The following is a 23,999-nucleotide window of genomic DNA, read 5'->3' on the forward strand; positions in this document are numbered from 1 at the left end:
GGTGGGGGGTCTCGTCGCCATTGATATATGCTCTGCTTCTTCCTCTATTTTGCATCACAGGGAGTCTTTGCTAGTCTCTTTCCCACTGCCTTGCCCTCCCCAGTCTGCACCATGTAGCAAAGTGCAGGCGACGCAACCTCTGATCTCAGGAGAGGAAGACGAGCTCTGAGACAGAGGTCGATTGTCCAGCTACACCCATTCGTCGTATAAAGGGAGCCATTGTGCATCAGCCTGGTACCCGCTGACAGTAGTAGTCTGGGATCTAACTGCCTAGTGCCCCTCTTCCAGCACGGCTTTCCCAGCTTCGCAGGCCATTCCAAAATAAAACACTAATCACTGCTGATTAATCTTCCAGCAGCGGTGCCGGTCGTTTAAAGTTCTGTCATACCTCTCAGGATTGCAGGGCTTGATTCAGGGCCGGGGGTCCCTGCTAGGTCAACTGCTGTACATGCTTTATGTGAGGCGTCTTGTCCTTTAGTGCTTCGGTGCGTGAAGAATGAAGGTGATGATGGAAAAGACAGAACAAGTTGGAGGTAGAGGGTTTTAGTACGGCCCCTCCTCGGTCAGTGCAAGGAGAGCCTAGAGGGTGCAGCATGGCCCCTAGCGAGGAGGATTACAGGGTGGAGGACGGCACGCCTCACCCGAGAGAAGAGGACCAGGCAGGGGTTTCTGCGGCCCCGCCGAGAAGACGTCAAAAGAGTGGCGGGGCGGACGCCCCGGGCTCGCAGGAAGAAGATCAACTGAACTCGGGCATGAGCTCGCATCCACAAGGGTTTTTAAGGGGTGATGAAGTTGGATTGGAGGATTATGTGGGGCAGTGGGAGGAAGAAGGTTATAGGGCTGTAAGGGAAAGGGGGGAGGAGAGAAGGAGTTTGAGGTGGGATTGGGAAAGACAGGTGCAGGGTGGTCGGAGGGCAAGAGGTCGGGGGAACAGTTGGCTGGGTGAGTCTGCTGACATGTTTTGTCCCCGCAGTAGGAGCCCTCTAAGAAAAGAGATGAGGAGCATCGGTGTGGACGCCAGACCACAGATGGGCTGTGTGGAAAGAGGTGAGCGGGAAAGGGAATGGTCATCTGCATGGCAGAGAGGGGACACGAGAATGGGGACGGGAAATGAAGGGTCTGGTCTGCAAGGGGTAAGAAAAGAAGTTGGTGTACAGGCCATTGGAGCCTTGGGGGATGAGAAGGGCATTTGCTCAGTGGAGGTTCAAACGGACAAAGTGGTGGAGCCATTGGTGCTCGAGGTGCAAGTTGCAAAAGAAAAGGAGGTTGAAGTGAAAGGAAAGGAGAAAAAACTGCCGTACATGGGTATTACAAAACCTTTGGGGGCGCACTTGATGGCAGCGACCAGGGAAAAGATTCAAGCGGGGGAATTTGTAGATGTTTTTAAGCTGCTCCATAGGGAAGTGAGAGCAAAGGAGGGGTCTAAGGAAGAAGAGAGGGAACTGGCTTCGCGCCCAAGGGTCCCAGTGTCTATTGAGAATTGGACGTCGGCATTTATCATTTATGCCAGCGTATATTGTGAAAAATTTCCGGAGCGATGCGTGGCTCTGCTTAAATATATGGACGTAATTAGGAAGGCTTTCACGAGTTTTGGGGGTTTTGCCTGGGTACGCTATGATGAGGAATTCAGAGCAAGAATGGCGGAGGACAGTCAGGCGGTTTGGGGGGAGATAGACATGGATCTTTGGCTGCAATGGATGGCTCCAACGAGGCCTGCACCGACATTGCACACAGCAAGTGGGCTGCCTGTACCTTACCGGCCCTTTCTTGGTCGCCCCGCCCATGAGGGGGCGGGGGGAGGAGGCAGAGGACAGCCCTCAACAGCATGTTGGGCGTTCAATAAAGAAGGCTGCACGAGGTGGATGTGAAAATTTAAACACAAATGCAGCAGGTGTGCGGATCAGCATCCGGTTACAGATTGTTTTCAGGCAGGGGACAGTAGGTCAGGGCGAGAAGCGGGGCAAGGAGGTGGGGGGGGAAGGACTGCATGCCAGGTAAATTGGGATGTGCTGGTAGGTCGAGCTCAGTTTATCGGAAAAGGAGGGGGGGCACAAGGTTTGATGAGAAGTTTTGGGGGCGATCCAAAGGGGTTAGGAGAGGGGTGAGGAGGAAGACGCTTAGGTAGGGTAGGGGAGGGCCGCAGGGGGGATGTAACTGGATATTGTTAAGGGGTGGTGGCCGTTGTTTGGAGGGCATGGACGATGGTGGCGAAACCCTCACGCTTGCCGCACGACAAGGTGAGTAAGCTTCAGGCTGCATGGACAGAGGTGCGGGAGCCCCTCTGGTGCAGCAGGTGGAAGTGATGAGATGGGTCTGCATGGACGGGTGTGCATTAGGGCTCCTGGTGCAGCTGGGGGAAAAATGGAGCAACGAGGCATGGTACTGGAAGAGGAATTTATATGGAATGGACTGCATGGACGGGGCGCAGGTTTGGCCCCTGGTGCAGCGGAGGCCAAAGAAGGGGCCTGCATGGACGGGGGTGCACTAGGGCCCCTGGTGCAGGTGGGAAACAGGTGGTAATGGACGCAAGGAGCTTGAAGATTAGTGATATGGAATGGACTGCATGGACGGGGGTGCAGGTTTGGCCCCATGTGCATTGGCAAAGAGGAGTAATAAAGAAAAGGGCTTGCAGGGACGGGTCTGCACATGGGCCCCCGGTGCAGGGTGGGCAACGCAGGGCCATATTAGTAAGGTGAGGGAAGGTGGGGGCAAGGGTGAGCAGGAGGGTAATAGGTTAGAGGAAAAAGGGTGTCTAAGTGGGATTAGGTGTATTGTTTAAAGGTTAGGTGAAAGGTGCGAAATATAGGGGGACAGGTAGGAGAGGGACAGGGGTGTTTCCGGAGAGGGATAAGGAGATGGCCAGGAAGGATAGGTTATTGAGGAAGGTGTTACTAGTGGGTGGAAAAGTTTAGGAGGTTGGAACTCATTCATTTAGGAGGGGTGCAGCATCTGAAGGTAGCAGGCTGGGCTATTCAGAGGAGTAGGTGCAAAGGTTGGGACGCTGGAAGTAAGGGAGATACAAAGGGTATGTCAGGGACTGGGGCAAACGGGATGTCTTTAGAGAATTTTTCAGTAGGTAGCAGGAGTGTTGCATTTATTAGGATGTTGTTGATTTGTAAGTGATTTTGTAATTTCTTTTTCAGATGCTGCTAGGAGGTCGGGTCAGATGTCAGAAATCTGGTTTATGCGACATTCTATGGTTAAGTGGGCGGGGAAAGAAGCTGAGAAAAGGGTTGTTGGCAGGCAACTGGGTTGCAGCTATAAAGATGTTGTGGTAAGATGGTCTGGGTTTAGGGGGCTGCGCTGGGATCTGTTGCTTCCTATGTTGGCTGGGTTGAGGGAAAGCTATGGGCCTTCAGATGGGGTGATTATTTATGGTGGGGAAAATGATCTGGTAAGGGATACGGGTGTGGCTCTTCTTAAGAAAATGAAAAGGGATTTTGTTATGGTTCAGAGAAGTGTGGCCTCAAGCATCTGTAGTAGGGACTAAGTGGTTTCCGCGGAGAGTTTGGAGGGGAGCGAGAAGTGAGGGAGCGATAGAGCGGGCTAGGAAGGGGATAAACAGAGAGATGGTAAAGTTTGCGCCTCGGTGGCGGTACAGGTTATGGACCATAAGAAAATAGTCCATGAGGGATTCATGATCTTTGGAGAGGATGGTGTACACTTGTCGCTTTATGGGAATAATCATTATCTGGCGGACTTGGGCTCTTGGCTGGGAGATTGGTTAAGGAGTTAGAGGTAAAGAGAACTGGTGGGGGGGGTGGGTCAGAAAGAACACCTCGGTGGAGGGTTTTTCTGGTGCCGGGGCATGGGCCCTTTAGATGTGGGGGGAGGGAAGCACAATGGGGGAATGGCACGGGAAAGGATGGGGTGGTGCTGTTTGCACAAGCGGGCCACCCCGGGGGAACAGGTATTGAGCCTGGAGGGGCATGGCCCCGGTGAGAAAGCGGGACGCCTGGAAAAGGGGTAAGGAGACGGTAGGGTCCAAGGGATAGTTAGGGAGGAAGTGGCTTTATTTAATTATTTAATTGTTCGGGGGGGGAAATGAAAATGTTTAATTATTTAATTGGTTGTTTAAAAAAGTTCTTTAGTCTGTAAGGCCATGGAGCCAGGTAAGCGTTTAATTGTAAGCTTTGGCCTGTCACATTAAAGCGACCTTTTCCACTTTTAAATGAGTCTGGGTTTTTGTGCAGTAAGCCAAAATGTCCTGTATTATGGGCAATATGTTTCTGAGCATGGTGTTGGCCACCAGTGCTCACAAGGAGGGCGACTTGCAGCTGTGTCTGGGTTTCTGGTCTCAGCCGGGCGAGGTGCTTTGTGGAAATGTATGAGGGTAGACTGCTGTGCGAAGGTTAAGTTAATTCTGTTAATTATAATTGTAAATTTATAGAGGGATTAATTTATCCGAAGCATGGGTTATAAAATGTGCAGGCAGTGGCTCCGCGCCTTGTTTTCTGGTGTCCATTCAATGTAACGGGGGTCAGGGTACACCTTTGAATGCCTTTCATTGCCATTGCTGTTTTCGATGCATCTAAGGTTGGGGCTGAGATGTAAGTCGACTATGTCATGTTCGATGGTTCACCATGCTGCAAGGAAGGTTTGAAGGGGCAGTAAGGCGGTTATAAATGGGCATTTATTTTAGATGGCAAAGAACTGAGTGACGGTGGCTATCATAAGGTTAGGAATTATGTTGCAAGCTCAGCGTTGGGTTTTTATTACAATTTGAAGGCCACGGTCTGCATATTCAAGGCCGTAGGCCATTGCTTAGAGAGTTATTATTTGCGAAGGTGCACAGTGAGGGGTGCTGTGCATCAGTGCCCATGGTACGGAATTGGATTTACTTACCACTGTTGCAGAGGGGAGGGGCACAGGGCGCCGTACTGCATAGGCAGTTGTGGATAAATGAGGGCAGTATGCTGACATCGCTTATTTACCAATGTAGCAGGGAAGGTTTGCACGGGTAGTAAAGGGGTAAACAGTTGTTGTAGTTGTTTGTGATGGCAAAGACCGGTGCAATGGTAAATATGATTGGGTCCTGGTTACAGTCAGCGGTGGCAGGGGTTTAGCAGGAGTTAATAATTCCCCTTGGGCAGCGGTTAACAGGGCTTGGAAAGACGTTGGATAGGATCTATTGATTTGTACGGTTTGTTGCTCCGTTGTTTGCCTTGTGTTCATGGTGAAGGTATTGATAAAAGGGGCAGGAGATGGTGGTTTGGCTTGAAAGTATGACCGGCCAGGATTGGCATGAGCTGCAGGCTCGCTAGGATGGTCCTTAATACAAAATGTGGCGTGCAACTCCATCTGAGAGGCCATGGAGGGGAATGGGTAGCGTAAGTCTCGGGTCGGGTCAGACATATCCCTTTTGTGGTATTAAGAATGCTTCATGGTTCCCCTTGTTAACAGTGGTTTTTTACGGCTTATTTGGAACCCTGAGGGGCGTGCATAACGTCCTCTCTGGATGAGAGAAGCGAGCCTAGGGTGAGTAAAAGGAACGGGCGGGTTTGGTCAAATAGATTCAGGTTAGTAGATGGGCCCAGGGGGACTACAAACTATTCAGGACTGGACCGGATAAGCCCTGGGTAAGAAAAATTAACTGCATGTTTGGTGGGATAGGTACAAGTGAGTAGATGTACCCAGGGGGACTGCAAACGATTACTGACACTGGGGGCTATGGTGCGGCTTTCGTTGCTAGCTGTAGTTACAAAGGATGGGTGTAGAACAAAGTTCAGGTTTGGACCCGCAGCGGGCCATTAAATAGGCATGGCCTGATGATGGGCCGCTGGTGGGGAATACAGTTTTTTTAGCTCAAGCTTCCACTAGGGCACGGTGTTCATCGAATGACCGAGCTAGGTGGGGGGGGCGTGCCTGCATATGGGCACGTACGGTCTTCAGCTTCCCTCATCGCAAATAGAGTGAGGCCAAGGGAGCCTTTATGTTTCCTCCCAGTTTAACCCTGGGAAGGCAGGAGTCATGAACGTTGTGCGGGACTCCCCGAGTCCGCGAGTGACACTGGCGGGGTGCACAACAAACTCTTCTCCCATATACCCCACTTGGGTTTGGACAAGCAGGGCAACAGTGCTCGGAATATCTTAACATCGGGGAGGAAAGTGGATCCTCCTATGGCCTATAGCTCAGCCACGGAGCCATGGCGCGCCAGAGGTGGCGTAAGAACCGATGTACATTAGGTACGCCTCTCAGCCGCCAGTATGGGGGTTAGCGGGACACCTCTCTATCATCTAACATTCTTAATCGCCTGATTCAGCCATGTTACCAGGGGCACTTGGTTTTAGGGTGTACTTCCCAGATAATTAAAGGGCCTCATCTATAGGGGAATGGAGTGCATCCAGGCGGTGAAGAAGAGGTGATAAGTTTCCATTTTACCCAGGAGGAGGGCTCAGCGGAAACATTCTCGCTTGGAGAGCAAGATGACACGAAGCAGCTCAGGTTCGAGCACCGGGTCCGCCAGGAAAAACTTCTGGGTATTAAGCATGTCATAAATAACCATTCATAGCATACACCAAGGGTATTCATTTAGTGGGGGCGGTGCGTCAGTTTTCAGGGACCCCCTCCCCACCCCACACACACGGGAAGGTAACAAGGGTTCGTAGGTTGAGGGATTCCCTTGCAGGCGACCATATCTGTGCAGGTACATCGTAGTCATGGTAAGGGGTATATCTGATCTGGGTAGGAGGTAAAGATTCATGAGGTGCCCAGGTCAGTTAATGATCTGCCGAGGTGGATGCACAAGAGGGTATACCCCACGAGGCAGGTTGGTCATGTTTGGGACATGGTGGGGTACCATATCACTGCAAGGTCTTGTATTTATAATGGCACTGAAGCATGCGAGAGGGCCCGGGTTACCCATTGAGCTGCAGAGGCGAACAGGAAGGATATGAATACACAGCCCAATTTATTAGTGATTGTGCATTGGAGTAAATCGGTTACAAATCGGGTACCTCTTAAATAACACCCCAGGGGAACCAGGCATAACAACATAATGCATTGGTATAGATAATAGACAGTATACGTTTAGAGCTTTATAGGGGCTAGGTTTGGAGCAGCTTAACAAGAAAGGAAGTAAAGACAGAGCTGGAGGGGCGCTGAAGAAAGAAATCTGGGAAAAGTTGACTCATTCGAAAGACAGATGTCATATTAGCGGGGAATAACTCAGCGGCCTAGTCAGAGGGCACTGGGTGTAAATTGGCTAAGCTAGTTTGGTTAAGTGGGGAGCAAAGGAGCATGAGCAGAAATTAAGTCATCAGGCGGATGACACAGGTGTTAGCGAGATTTCTAAAGTTATGACTGGGGGTCATGTGTCAAGCATTGCCAAAGCTGCAAGGTAAATTGGGGAAAGACTTCATTCTCTAAAATAGGGTGTTAGGCAATGCATTGGGGACATCGTTAGCATTGGATCTGGGGTTCTATGGGGGAACAGGTCGGCAAGGCCAACTCAGCTGTTCAATCCTTCGGGGGTCCATCTACGAGTAGCATGGGCTGGGGGACCTCTGGTAGGTAGTAGTGTGAGTTGTGGTAAAACGCTACTATGGCTGGGAAGCTTTGGCCTACATAATGTACAGAAGAGAGGAAAGAGTCTGTTTTAAGGGTAAGAGGTTGGCCCAGCAACTCTCGGTCATTAATGGCACTCCCCCAGGCCGTTAATACTCCCGCAAGGGCAGGCAATCCACAGAGAATCAGGGTAGAGGAGATTGGGCCTGCTTGACAAGCACAAACAGAATTGGTGAACCCCCCTTAGAAAATCGGACAGCGAAGGGGGCTTTTACTAAAGGAGTTAAAAGGTCAGCTTCTCCCGTGATAAAAAAGGGAGAGGACTGAGGCAAAGGGGTAGTAAGGCAAAGGTGGTGTCTGAAAGCCTACCTAAGGAATAAAAGCTCTACTTCACCCGTCAAGAACGGCGCTCCCCCAGCATGGTAACTTCTGCAAGGGCAGGCAGAGCAAGGATAGTTTGGTTGGGGTGCTTTAGCCTGATAAAATATGGAGGTAACTTACTGCGGGTGAAGTATGATGAACGGGTTGACCGGACAGACGGGTTAAAACCAGGAGCCGGTGGAAGAGCCATTGGAAAGCCGGAAGGGTCTTGACTCTTTCGGACCAGCGCCTCTTGGGAGCCTAAGCAGCTGGGGCATCTGGTGGTAGCAATGAGGGCTCAGATTCCCCCCAAGAAGCAGTATTTCCTCAGCCAAAGAACACCTGCAGGGGCAGGTGGGTCTAAGAAAGGAAGGACTGGGGGAGTTGTGCATATTATGGACTTTGGGTAAAAATAGGGGGAAGCAGGTTGTGGGCACAAAGTGCACTAAGCTCCTGGAACTAAGAAAGAAGAAAGGGGGGAGCCGCGGTGGGTGGTAACTCACCTTCGGCGTGGCGGTGTAGTGGTGACCGGTGACAAGAGACAGACTACGAATGAGCCATTGCACAGCCGGAAGGGTCTTCGCTCTTCTCGGACCAGCCCGGGGGCGCCTGCTGGTAGCAATGAGGGCTCAGCTTCCCCCGAACAAACGGCGCTCTCCCAGCCCAGGAACACCTGCAGGGGCAGGCTGGTCTCAGGCACGAATGGTTTGGAGGGTTGGGCCTACTGTGGACTTGGTTGGGAAAAGGGGGAAGCAGGTTTTGGACACGCAGCAGTCGCCGCCCCTTTGGAACTATTTTCACAATTGTTTGCTGTGTTTTCTATTATGTGTGAAAATAAATCTGCAGCCTTTTATGCCAAAAAGAAGACATGTCTCATTCTGCACCTTACTGAAGGGGAGAAGAAAGGGTCTGAGAGGAATGAGCAAGAGTAATGTATATTGATATAATAATGGACAAATTCCCAGGTTATCAGCTGCTCTTCCGTGTTTGCATCCGCGCTGCAGGCAAACCACACTGTGGGTCAGCCTTAAGTATGCCTCCAACCGGCTTCCAGGTCTCTGCACCGTTCCAGGGAAGTAGCTGGGCAGCTCAATGGGGTGTATTTCGTCGGCGTCAAGGGTTCGACCTCACCAGTACCTAGGTTCTACAAGGCACAAGGGGGGGTCCGCGCTGCTATCCAAGCTCACTGTCATCGACCACACAACTGCCAGTTCTCTTCCGTGGCTTCGCAGTTTCTTATCACAGCTTCAATGTAATAAAGCAACGTGTGCTAGCACCATTTTTTCTACTTTTGTGCTACGTATCAGTCCGGGTCTCATTCAGTTTTCTAACTCTTCAGCAGCCGTAAACATACCCAACTCAATACAGTTCTTGGCAGTAGAGTTTGCCAAGCAGGTGCCTCAAAAGAAGGTTGAAATGGGAATCGATTCAAACGCCGTGTTCAGGATCTTTGCAGGATAAATACCGGAGCTCAACACAGACGCAGCCTCTCAGTATGAGCTCCAGGCCATGCCCACTCATACCCAAACTCTCACCCTTCAATCACTGGCCTCTGTTATTGCCCATCAGTAATGTATTCCTGAGGTGAGGGGATCCCCCCTGTACGAGTGTATTCAGAGTTGAATAACACAAGAGGGGGAAGAAACCCTAAGACAATTGTTGAGAGGAAAGGTTTACCCAGAGTACTCTATACACAGGAGATGGCCAAACCCTCCAGGCCCAATCTGCTAATCCACTGCTGGAGTAGGATTCTTCATTGGATGTGCAAGTCCTCTCGTGCATTGTGGAACAGAGCCATAAACAGGACGATCGCCCTCAAGGTTTGAGTATCCAGACAGGCCATATGCGTACATGCAAACCTAATGATTTTAATGAACAAGTGCAATCCTCTAAGTGCTGGATTGTGAGGCTGCCATGATGCCTGTGCCTGATGGAACTAGGGCATGCACCCTGTTTGAGATCTAGGGCTGGCACATGAGCCAGCCTGAATTAAGTGACTAACAAGGAGGTGAAAGAAGGAATTGTAACTATTTGGCATTCACTAATCATGTGCCCGATGCTGATGGGGAAACTGACCCGCGAATTTGGACTCTTAAAGAAATAATTTGTGCCCAAGGCACAATATTAAAAATACATCAAACTGCGTGGCTGGGTGGACATTAGGGTGGTCTTCCAGAGCGTTTGAGGAGTAGAAGAAGCAGAGGAACAAAGCAGGGGGTGGTCAAGCTAAAGAGGCCGCATTGTAGGAGAGTTGAGGAACAGAAGGTAGCTACATCACAATGTTAGTTGAGACTTGCAGGAGATAATAGAAAAAGGAACCTGCTAGCAGTCTTGGCCTAGAAGCTTGCAAGAACTAGGGGATATTGAAGACAAGTTGCAGAGTAAATTGTTAGGGACTCCAGATAGTTGCTGCAAAGTCACCAGTGATGAGAGGAAGTTTTGTAACTTGTCAATCTTAGAAGGGCCTACGACCCAAGCACAGGAGTACCAACCTTTGCTGTGGGAATTGGTGTAACCTGAAAAGGATACAATTGAGGGCAAAGGGCGGATTAGAAACTCCAAACCAATGGGGCAACTAGGACAAGAAATGGTAAATGCAGCATGGTCTTGCTCCAGTGTGTGTCACACAGCTGCTAAATCTTGGATTATGTTGGGAAGGGGACACAATTTTCCCGCACCCCCAAGCGCTTTAGGATAAGGCAAAGGCTGTTGCAGGTACTATAAGAGACCAGGGGGGAGGGCGGTGCTGTTAAAGGCTTCTGCATGATTAGATTATTGCATGCTTTATAGGCACAGTGCACACACTGGAATAGCAGCCATCTTCATATTAGCAACCATACTGTGGCACAAAGCTTAAATGTAGCAAAGCAGTCAGTACCAGGATGAAATTATAGCCCAGAACAAGGGTGGAAGACCTTGGAGAGAAGCCGGCCTGTCTGGGAGTGAGTGAAGTGTGTGAGTTAGTATGAACTCAGCTATTCCCCCCAGGCACCTGTCTGCTCATGCCAGGTGCACTGTTGCATAGATAGAGATGTGTTCTTTGTTTGTAAAATGATTGCCACTTTGGCCGCTCTCTGGCTGATGATGACTGCAGGATCACCCATGTGGAAGAAGATGGACGGACAGGGCTGGGACCAATGGCCTGGCATCCTCTATGGAGCAGGTAACCCATGTGCAGGGTCGCACCAACCAGCAGTGTGGGTCTCTACTGTATGTAATGATGTCACTGATGACGCTGTGTACCTTCATAGTGTGGCGCTCATGCAGATTCTTGCAGAACCTTCTGCAGCAGCTTTTTCCTTTTGTATGTATGTATGTTTCATTATCCTTGCAAGAGGTATATTGGGCCTTTTTCCCTAGTGGGTTGCATTTTTTCTGATGTGAGCGTTTAGGGACATTCCTGCAATTATTTGCCAAATCTAAAGAACCGTGCTAGAGCACTTAAACACCCTGAGACTGTAAGTGCATTGAGTTCCACATATACTGTTTTTCAAGTCTAGGTATTCAACCACACATCTTACAACACATGCAACAAAGTTTCAAGATCATTGTTCCTTGGCAGGATATTTCTATGCTTGGGATACAATTTTGGAATTTCATTTCTTTTCTCTTTGAAACGAGTTTGAATCGCTTGCAGATAGTTTTCCCAACTTGTAAATCTGATGCTTGGAAAATGTTAGACCTGAGCTCAACTCTGGCAGCGCAGCAGAGAGGGGAAAACTGAATCCCAAACTGAATCCCTAGATGGCTGACAGGCCAGATGTACTCTTGGCCCAACCCCATAAGCCTAAATCAGATGCCCAGGTACATTTGGGAACAACAACCAATTCCTAAGCCTCACACAATTAGAATGGGTGCAGACTTTCACTAAAAGTCCTACACAAGGCGAGGTGAAAGCACTGTACAAAACCCAAGAAGCCTAGTCTGTAATGTTGAAGAAGGTCCAGTTCATGCTAGCTGCAGGCACGCAGCATTGATGAGGGTGCTGGTCATGTGGCCAGGTTCCGCCATTCAGTTGCCCCGCCCAACATGTATTTCACCAGTCTGCTTTAGGTGTCCTTATTGCCGGCGTCCTCTGCAAAAAACGGAAGACAAGGGCCTCATCTGTTTGTGCCTGATTGGGCCATGGACGAGACCAGCTATTGTGCATTTCGCCAACAAAGTAGTCACTACTACTACTCACAGAAAAACATCACCATGGGTTTTCTTCAGCCACAGCCTATCCCCCACCCTTGCTAGGGTTTGAATGGCCAAGCGCTCTGGGGAGCCCCGGCAAGCTACACTAGCGAATCTCATCAATATTGATTTTGCCGCATCCAACACCTTCGGACCACAAGCACACTCCACCACTCAAGCTGATCAGTGCCCGCTCAGCAGTTGCTTGTGCCACAGAGATCAATGGCCTTATCTCATACAATAACCTTGATGCCCTCTTCATCACTGAAACTTGGTTTATCTCATTCTCCCCACATATTTTCTATGTCCTACCCCCAAACTATTGCATCCAATTATTCAACAACTCTGCTGTGAAAAAGGTGGACACTCATACCCCTCTATAAATCAAACCATCCCCCGGTACACCACAGAGTTTGCCACCAAGAAATGTTCAATTGGAGTCCTAGAGAAACAGGCACAAAAAACGCAACCATAGAGATCGGAGCATCTGCAGATCTCTGCGCCAACCATAGGATTTTGATTACCGAGGCCAAAGCTGCTTACTACCCTGCCACCATCATGGCAGCCTCAACAGGAATACCTATATATCTATAGGAGACTGGTTACCCCTCCCTTACTCTTTAGGCACAACAATGGGCCAACACCATTCTACTTTAAAATGCTGCGTATCATTTTTTATGCAAACAGCTAGAGAGAGAACGCATATCGCATTATCTTAAATTTGCGTTTAGTTTTTTTTTTAGAAATGTTTACAATGTACACCATTATAAAACCGCTAGAATCAGCCAAAAAACACATACATTCAAAGAGGTTTGAAAAAAGGTTTTCTTCAACAAATGGAATGTGAATGGGGATTAGTATACAGTGATTACACACAAATCTAGTAAGCACAAAATATAAAAAAAATACAATGATTAATTTGTTGGTGATCTGTGTTGCAGTCTTAATCTACAGCTGTTTTTCAACTCTGCAATAGTTTTTAATTTTGCAAGTCCAGTTTGATTTGCTACTTCGCTGTATGTTTTTCGTTTATGGGAACATAAAAAACCCCCATAATATTCGTTTTTTCTCAGGTCGCTGTGTTGAGGCAATCCTTTTTTCAAACCTCTTTGAATGTATGTGTTGTTTGTCTGATTCCAGTGGTTTTATAATTGTTGTAAACATTTCTCAAAATAAAACTAAACACTGATTTAAGATAATGCGATATGCGTCATCTCCCTAGCTGTTTGCATAAATAATGATAAGCAGCATTTTAAAGTAGGATGGTGTTGGCCCATAGTTGTGCCTAAAGAGTAAGGGAGGGATAACCAGTCTCCTATAGATATATAGGTGTTTAAAAAAACAGACCCTAGACCAGAGGTCTTCAAACAGTGGGGCCCGACCACATTCCCGGGGGGTGGGGGGGAGTCCCCAGCCTGAAATATTACATATATATATATACTATATATATATATATATATATATATATATATATATATATATATATATATATATATATATATATATTCTTTTTAAATGGAGGAAATGGGCAGGGGCGGCTCATAGGGTTGGACTGGAGCATAAAACTGTCTCAGGCACCAATGAAAAAGTGGCCCACAGTTGCAAATGGCAATGCATTCCTTTAGTAAATAAAATACCGGAGAGGTGGGCACCACAATGTTTACTCACTTCTATTCAATGTGTACATCTCTCAGTTAGTTTCCAATAATTTTGACCTGGAGCTGCCAGTTTAAACTGGTCCTATAGCACAAGAACCTCCATAAACCACAAACAAAAGAAAACAAGGCAACTTTGCCTTATTATAACTGGCGCTTCTCAGTTGGCCCCTAGAGAGGGCTGCTAGTCCCCAAAGTATTTATATCCAATGTTCTAATAAAATCAAAGCATCAGTTAGATCTGTACAGTTTTGGCCAGGAATGTTTTATTCACATCCATGTTTTTCTAATTAGATTTATTCTGAATGTGATCTGTTGGGCGATCATATTTTGCCATCAATATACATTTAGCCAATGCATTTTGGTGAAAAGTTCATCAGGGCTGTATGTAGGCTCTTGATTACATCATCAAGCTACGCATAGTCATACATTTGTCAATACAAGTTCATTAAATGGTTTGTATACAATACATAAACAAATTCACACATACCATTTTGTTTGTCCCACAAGTATTCAATTGGTACGCCAGAAAAAATAAAAACAGAAATTATCATTTAGTATCAGCGTTACAAAACTCTATGTACACAGTTTAAGGACAGAAGAGTGTCCTACCTGATCACTTTCAATGTGCTCTCTCTGTCAAATCTGGTAAGCCCCAAAGGCTTTTATTTTGCAACCCTCACAGCTCCAGCCACGTGTGTTGCAGATGCTCTTACTCTCTTTACACAATGTTGGTCGTAATTGTATTCTTAACCCTCAACAGATTAAACAATTGGAATATCTTATACACAAAGAAATAAATCGCAAATTACATGCCATCACGTTAGGGAGATACCATAAAAGCCAAAGGATCCCTAGAGGGTTAAGAATACAATTACGACCAACATTGTGTAAAGAGAGTAATAGCTTTGTCAAGAAATGGGAGGCTATATTAAATAAGTGTTCCCTGGACCTCATACTACTCACCATACAAGAGTTAGCCAACAATTTGGCCAACCTTAGTAATGAAATTCAAGAAATAGAAAAGGAACTTGTGGCAACACTAAACAGAGAAGAAGTTGACATAATCCTGGAAGAGATTAACAGTAAGCTAGCAGACTACAAGGCAGAGCTTGAAACCAAAAGGGATACATATGACTATTTGAAGGATGAAGTTTATACTTGGATGGATAAATATGGCCCTCCAATAAGAAAACCAAAACTTACAAATACCAGTGAGACATCCAGCTTAGGAACAGACACTGAAAGAGAGTCTACTAATGTAGAAGAAGAGAATCTACCAACAGCTTCAGGATATACAAGTCCCTCAGAAGCTTCGACAAGAGGAAGAACAGCTTTTTTAGAGAAAGGCAGAGGCGAACAAGAAGGGGGAAGAGAAAGACAAAGAGGGAAACTGAACACAAGGTTACAACAAAAGAAAACATTGTGATACATCTATCAGCAAGGATATTGACGACTCAAGAACTGCAGACACTACAAAAAGGCTTAAGCTTTGTGCCTACGTATGACAGCACCTTATTTGAGTCCAAAATTGAACTATACAAACTAATCAGAAAAATGAAGCTAAAAGTGTTTTTTAGTGAACTAGAAAATGATGAAACAGGGAACAAAAAAGAAGAAGAATTGAAGGAATTCAGGAGCAAGAGCACCTTTATGCCTCCTATTAATGTCCCATCAGTAGACATTTTTCAAAAACAGGTAACGAGAGACTTTGAAAAAATGCATTTTAAATCTAAAACTGGACGCAATATGAAACCACACGAGTTAAAGTTAATCCAAGATTTATATGGTGATGCAAACATCACAATAAGAGCTGCAGATAAAGGTGGTGGTCTAGTTTTGTTGAACACGGTGGACTATGATGAAGAATGCGAAAGACAACTGAGAAACATCAATACTTATGCACCATTAGAAAATGACCTAACAGCAGAAATTAAAGAAAATCTGGGGATCCTTCTAGATAAAGCAGAGGAACTTGAGTGGAAAAACCATCACACGAAAAAATTATTGACAAATTCTTACCCACGGGTACCACACTTTTATACACTCCCAAAGGTACACAAAGACTCAGTCAAACCGCCAGGCAGACCAATTGTTGCAGGGATAAACAGCATCCTAGAACCTCTTGGTAAATATGTGGACTACTTCCTACAATCTTTGATTCAAAAAACAAGTACATACATCCGAGACACCACACACTTTTTGCAACACCTGAATTCAATACCATTTGACGCCCAAAACATTTGCTTTACAATTGACGTTAAGAGTTTGTATACGTCAATCCCACACGATCTGGGTAACGAAGCAGTGGAATGGATACTTCTGAAGGCAGAGGAGATAAGAGCTCAAAAAGAATTCATAATGGCACTGCTGGAATTCATCAGCAACAATTCATACTTTAGAAACAAAGATAATGACTACCTACAGCTGGCTGGCACAGCTATGGGGGCCATCATGGCCCCTTCGTATGCAAACTCATTGATGCACAAATTTGAAACCGAAAATGTTTTACTTAACCAACGGTGGCAACAACATCTGGGTATCTGGATAAGATACATCGATGATATCTTTGGGGTACGGAAAGGCAGTGAACAAGAACTACTTGAATTCTTTGATTACCTAAACAGTAAGGACAAGAGAATACAGTTTACAAATGAATACTCTCGTGAAAGTATACACTTTCTGGATGTACAAATCAGAATAACCGACACAGGATAACAGACCACCATCTTTCGAAAGCCTACAGACAGGAATAATCTACTCTAACGACTAAGCTTTCACCAACCAAGCCTCATCAAAAATTTACCATACAGCCAGATGCTTCGTGTAAAAAGACTAGTGAGTGACCCTGTAGAGTACGAAAAAGAAGTCAAAGAAATGGGTAAGAAATTTCTGGACCGTGGATACATGAAAGAAGAAGTGACAGCAGCAGAAATATGCATAGCAACTCAGAAAAGGGAAGATCTACTGAGAACTAAAATCAAGAAGGAAGATGAACCCCGCTTAGTATTCGTATCCAAGTACTCAAGACAGAGTAACCGCATTAAAACTATCAATAAAAAACACTGGAACACAGTCACCTGCGACCAACGTGTAGAACATTTATTCAAAGAGGTCCCAACATTTGCTTATCAACGGAGTCATAATTTGAAAGATAAACTTGTAAAGACCAGACCAGCACAAAAGAAGAAATCCACCAAGAGAATAGGTACTTTTCCTTGCCTAAATTGTAGCAATTGCGGCTACATCATGAAAGGTGATTCTTTGAAACATCCGTATACAGGAGAAAATATAAAACTAAAAACTTAGAAACATGTGACTCCCAAAACGTGATATATACCATAAAATGTCCCTGTGGCTTGCATTATGTCGGACAAACTGTAAGAACGGCTAAGACAAGATGGAACAAACACAGATCCTGTATACGTAACAACAACAAAACTTCGGCTGTGGCAAGACATTGGCATGACAAAAAACATAACTTGGCACAGATTCGATTCACTATCCTAGAAATAGTGGAAAAGAGAGATCCACATGAAAACTTTCAGAAAACAATGGATCAACGAGAAACTTTCTGGATAGATCGTTTGAGTTCCCTGATTCCTAAAGGAATGAACGAGGAGATTAACTTCATGTGTTTTTTGTAATCAAACATTCATGATTGTGTATGAACTCCCACAGCAGCCATCGTAATGGCCAACCAGGTCTGGAGCCCAGACATCGACAGAGGAAACGGACGTAATTTGACACTTGGAATGACATTTTTCTTCTAATTTAACTAACACCATGTGCTAGATTGTCTAAAACATTGTTTGGGTGAAGGTTTTTTGCTTGTCCTTTCAGACGAAAAATCCTACGTGACGTTTTATTGTAAATGCTACAGTTCTATTTTTGTACATTTACACTTGTGCCTGTTTTAATTAAGACCTATCGTTTGATACCCGCAAATGAAGAACAAAAATACAACACATAGTAAGCTGATAGTTAGCTTTGTACATAACCTGTAAGCATTAGCCAGTAGAGGTAGCGATACCTAGTTATCCGCAATAATGAGAAATTTAGAACAGCACAAATTATACAACACCTATTACACTTATAACATGCAATTACGCTACACTGCACACGCATTCATAGTAACAGTCCGAAACTAATGTCAATCACACGAGAACGGGTGCTGACTTCTTGGCAACACATAGCGCTTCAGGAGTTGTCATGGAGACATCCCCGCCCCAGGGTAATCACCCGGGGTTGGGGCGTGAGGTGTACGTGCTCTGGCATACCTGTCGGACCTCGGCGCCTCGACTCCGTCTACAAGGCAACGTTTAAATAGAACTAAGAGACATGCGAGTGCATGTCTCTCTGCAGAAGGCAGAACAACGCAGGAACTGAAGGTAAACGTCGGAGAACATTCGCCGCTTTGATTCATACAATCACTAAAGACACTAGCCTGTTTCTTTCACAGAGACACGATTGACATATGCGTTTCACCACGCATCTGCAACACACGTGGCTGGAGCCGTGAGGGTTGCAAAATAAAAGCCTTTGGGGCTTACCAGATTTGACAGAGAGAGCGCATTGAAAGTTATCAGGTAGGACACTCTTCTGTCCTTAAACTGTGTACATAGAGTTTTGTAACGCTGATACTAAATGATAATTTCTGTTTTTATTTTTTCTGGCGTACCAATTGAATACTCGTGGGACAAACAAAATGGTATGTGTGAATTTGTTTATGTATTGTATACAAACCATTTAATGAACTTGTATTGACAAATGTATGACTATACTTAGCTTGATGATGTAATCAAGAACCTATATACAGCCCTGATGAAGGTTTTCACCGAAATGCATTGGCTAAATGTATATTGATGGCAAAAAATGATCGCCCAACAGATCACATTCAGAATAAATCTAATTAGAAAAACAGGGATGTGAATAAAACATTCCTGGCCAAAACTGCACAGATCTAACTGATGCTTTGATTTTATTAGAACATTGGATATAAATGCTTTGGGAACTTGCAGCCCTCTCTAGGGGCCAACTGAGAAGCGCCAGTTATAATAAGGCAAAGTTGCCTTGTTTTCTTTTGTTAATGCATTCCTTTAGTCACAGACTATTTGAATAGTACCCAAGGGGGTGTTTATTGTTAAAATATGAGCAAAATGTGATATTTAAGGAATATTTATTCAGCAACAATGGCCAAAAATACTTGCTGCATAGTGAAGTAATTCATCAAACTGGCCCACATTGGCCAGAAAGGTGTCCCATTTAGACCCAAAAACTGGCCCACACTAGCATTTTGCATTTTTGGTTCAGGCATTGCCCTATAGGCCAGTTTGAGCCTGGCGGCTCATCCATAACCGGTGAGGGGGCGTCGACCCAGTGGCCCCCCTCACCCATTATGGAGGAGATGAGCAGCATGCCCGGTGAAACACTGAGCACTCCCTCAGCTGCTTATTCTAGCTGAGGGCCTACCCTGGGCTGGCTGAACTGTCAAAGGGGAAAAATAAAGGGGTAGACCTGCGCTTTAACCCTGATCCTTCAGGTATAGTACAGAAACATCCAAGATTGGATCAGTTAGAAGAGATGACACTCTTTAGTACATATTCACATTTTATTAGTCAAATTTAGCATATGAAAAAACCATTTTCCACAGTATAAAAAAATTCATAAACACTTTTTCATATCAACATTCATAGCCACATACAAAGCTCATTCTTACATTCACACACAATATATCAACACCCATGATGTTTCATCTTTCATTGGGTTTTCAGTATACAACTTCATTGCCTAAGTGCCTTAATAGACCCAGTCCCTAAAATTAGGTGTCATGGTGTATCTAACGCCAGTTCTATGGGTCAGGTATTTGTCACACAGAAACGTCGACACGTGTTTCGGTCGGAGACCTTCCTCAGGACGTGAGGCAAAGCAAAGTTCTTCGCCCCGATTCTTAATACAGGTGGGCCAGTGACCAATCCCCAAGTTCCAAGTCGAGGGAAGATGAACGGGATATCGGAAATTAATCCTCCACTAGCCTCAGTGCAACTACTGAACTTGTGCCCGTGGTACAGCTTGAGACCCAAAGTTGTGGTGTTTCTGGAAGTAGCTGAGGGAGCCTGTGCGAGGCCCCACCTTTCAGAGGGAGGAGTCGCCTCCACACCCCTGACGTAACGGAGCTGGAAGAGGAAGGAGGCTCGGCTGAAAAGTATCCAGCACAGCTAACGCTTCCGGCAAGGGAGTCGGAGATCATTGGAGCCGTAATAAAGAAATACAGTAATTGGGACATCAAGCGTGCAACTTTTATGCCGAAGGCCGCGGTAGAAACACCACGACTTTGGGTCTCAAGCTGTACCACGGGCACAAGTTCAGTAGTTGCACTGAGGCTAGTGGAGGATTAATTTCCGATATCCCGTTCATCTTCCCTCGACTTGGAACTTGGGGATTGGTCACTGGCCCACCTGTATTAAGAATCGGGGCGAAGAACTTTGCTTTGCCTCACGTCCTGAGGAAGGTCTCCGACCGAAACACGTGTCGACGTTTCTGTGTGACAAATACCTGACCCATAGAACTGGCGTTAGATACACCATGACACCTAATTTTAGGGACTGGGTCTATTAAGGCACTTAGGCAATGAAGTTGTATACTGAAAACCCAATGAAAGATGAAACATCATGGGTGTTGATATATTGTGTGTGAATGTAAGAATGAGCTTTGTATGTGGCTATGAATGTTGATATGAAAAAGTGTTTATGAATTTTTTTATACTGTGGAAAATGTTTTTTTCATATGCTAAATTTGACTAATAAAATGTGAATATGTACTAAAGAGTGTCATCTCTTCTCACTGATCCAATCTTGGATGTTTCTGAACTGTCAAAGGGAAACCGGGTTTCCCTTTGACAGTTGAATTCCCCAGCCGCACTTGAACACTGAGCCATGCAAGGCTGGGGGTGTTTTGCTTCGGAAGCCTTGCATAGCTCATTGGAAATGCTGGCTGGGGAACTGCATGTCTGTGTGAGCTCCATCGCCTCCTTTCACATACGGACAGAGCAGCCTGGAGCAGGGTGGAGAAAAGTGCTTGCTGTGTGAATGTGTGTTTGTGTTGGCCCGTGGAGCTGATTTTGGTAAGTGGCGGGGAGAAGGGTTGCCTTTGTTGCACAATCCCCCTACCCACCTGCCAAAATCAGCTCTCCTTCTGAGGCGCTGTGGAGCCCTGGGGACAGGGATGGTATCTTTTTACTATCATAGATGTCCAGCCAAAAATACCATGCTTTCTCCCTGGGCCCCCAAGCACCTTGCATACACACATAATCATGTTGATTGTGTTAGGCACTGTGGGGTCCAGGGGACGGGGATGGAATCTTTTTACTATCATAGATATCCAGTAAAAGATATCATGCCTGCCCCCTACGCCCCCCAGCGCCAATTGCAAACTGTTTGGCTTTTTACCCAATTTTCTTCTAAAGTATGCTCTTAAATGCAATATTTTAACCCATTATTTTAGAGGAAATCCCCCAAACCCATCTTGATTGTTTTGGGCTCCCTCGCTATGCTCGGTTGCTATGGCATATCTGGCGGAAATATTTATGCCCCTCTATTTAAAAAATTCACCAGTAGCCACTGGCCCTGGTACTGTGCTGAGAGCAGGATGGGGGAGCCCAGGGACTGTGGTGGGAGCAGGATGGGTGGGAGCCATGCGATAGTGGTGGGATCAGGGTGGGGAGAGCCCAGGGACTGGGTAGGAGTGGGATGAAGGAGCCCAGAGACTGTGATGGGAGCAGGTGGGGGAGCCCAAGGACTATACTGGGAGTAGGGTGTGGTGACGGTGCGTGATAGTTCATAGCCATTTGGACTTACTGTCCATTTGATATTTTTGGGGGGGCCTGGCCTATCCACATTTTGCTTGTGGGGGGCAGGCCTAAAAAGTTTGAAGACCACTGCCCTAGACCCAGACGATGTCGCCAACTACTGCACCATTATGAGCCACCAGTTTACTGGCAAAATCTTTGAAAAAGTAGTTGCTGCACAACTGCTCTCCTGAATCAAGCAACCACACCTTCTCAGTAACTATCAGTTGGGGTTCCACCCCAAGTGTAGCATCAAGACAGCCACCATTCACGAAGTGTAGCATCAAGACAGCCACCATTCACGTGGTGGATGATGCTCTCCAACATATGGATGTGGGCGACTCATCCTTCTTCGTCTTCCTTGACTTCTCGGCTGCATTCAACACTGTCAGCCACCACATCCTGTTCTCCCTCCTCGCAGACAGGAGGGGATTCCATGGTACTGTCCTGAATTGGTATACATTCTACCTCTCAGACAGGCACTAGGCTGTCCAGATGAATACGTTGCGTTCTGACTGACTCCATCCTCTCACTGATCCTTTTCAACCTTTACATGGATTCTCTGGTCACACTCCTCAAAGATCCAAACATAGCCATCCATCAATATGTGGACAATACCCAGTTGTACATGAGAGTAAAAAGCCCACAGGACATCAGCTGTCTCTGTGATAACCTAACCATAATCCTGTCCTGGATGTCGGAGTCTCTGTGATAACCTAGACATCATGCAGTCCTGCATATCGACTGCCTACCTCAAACTTAACCCATCCAGGACCAAATTATTCTCAATCGGTTCCCTGGCTAAACAACAACTTGTCCAACAATGGCTCGATGATATGCATCTAGAAGGATTTAATCCGCAATTCTAGTCCTCACCATTGACAGCAGCATGTCCTTCCAGAAACACATAGCCAAGAAGGCCCAAATGGCCTGGCTCCAAATCTCCACCCTTCTCAAAATCAAACCCTTTTCCTGCTGCTGGACTTTCGGACCAAAGTGCAGGCCCTTGTCGTTTCGCCCATCGATGTGGGAAATGCCCTCCTGACGATGCTCCCAACCGCTCACTTGGTGTCCCTAAAAGCAGTCCACCACACCGCAGCATGTACACAGACATTTGACCGAATCACCCCCATACTACACAAACTACATTGGCTTACTCTGCAGGCTAGGCTATCATAAAAGACTGCATGAATCATCTACAAAGCAGTCACAAGTAGCACACCAGCATATCTGGTAGCTCATCTCCACATATATGGTGGCACCTGCTCCTCATGCAGCAAATCGACCAACTGTTTCAAATCAAAACTCACCCGCAAAGAGAGGACCCGCTAACAATCCTTTTCATGTCATGCACCCACCCTTTGGAACTCGATCCAAGAATCGCTTTGGAATGCCCCCACAATTCGACAATTTGGCAAATCTGACTATGGCTTTTTCAACAACACCTGACCAAGGACTAATTTGTATGGATGCACAGACTGCAACTCACTGTGCTACTGTTGAAAGATGCCTGCCAAGGGCTCTGCTGCTATTGAGCCAGGTCCATGCTTTAAACATTAAAATAAAAAAAAAGAATAATGTGTTAGTGTCTTGGTAGTGTTGGAAGGCTTTAAAGGAGCGCTTTTGGAGCCAAGAGAGGGAGATGCATCAGGAGGAGGAGGTGTCAGACACTCCCCTAGCAAACCAGAAGAGAAAGGCTCCTGTGACCTGGAATGGCCCAAGGCAGATCTAGGAGGCAGTCGTGACTCAGGTGAGGAGGACAGAGTAGGCTTAGTCGGGGCTCCAGTGCTTGGGAAGCTTGGAGTTGCGAGTGAGTTGTGGGAACCCCAAAAGCCCCAAGATCATCACTGGAAGGTGAGCAGCCATCATCCCAGTTTGAAGATAATTTGTTATGGTTCTTTGTCCTTGGATTGCCATTCATTTAACAACCTTTTTTGTTTTGTGGGTACTGAATAAAGCCACTGAACAGTAGCTTTGGTACATGATCTGTGTGAATCTCGTGTGGCCATCCTGACACCCATTAGAGAAACGGTCCCTGACCCAGGTAGATAAAGACTTTTTTTGTCTAATGGAAACTAGCCCATTCACAGTGAAGAGGCTATTTTGCATTTAAGGCATGTCTTCCCCAACCTGGTGAGACCATAAGGTCCTCATGTCTAATCCGAACCAGCCTACTTCCACTGAAGAAACCATTTCCTGAATGGACCCCAAACAGGGGAGAGCAAGAGTTTCTCCTATCTAATGAGAGCTGGTATGCTGTAAAAGAAATCTGCCACGTTGGAGAAGGCAGGGAAAGGTTATTGGGGGTCATTCCGAGGTTGGAGGTAAGGAATTACCGGCACCAGTAAGGGTGCCGATGCCGGTAATCCCTTACCTCTGTATTCCGAGGTCCCTTTGCGGGTCCTTCCTTACCTCCTGCTTTTAGCAGGAGTTAAGTACGGGACCCAAAAAGGTAC

This window comes from Ambystoma mexicanum, chromosome 10, assembly GCF_040938575.1.
Source record: "Ambystoma mexicanum isolate Mex_15411 chromosome 10, UKY_AmexF1_1, whole genome shotgun sequence".
Taxonomy (NCBI): domain Eukaryota; kingdom Metazoa; phylum Chordata; class Amphibia; order Caudata; family Ambystomatidae; genus Ambystoma; species Ambystoma mexicanum.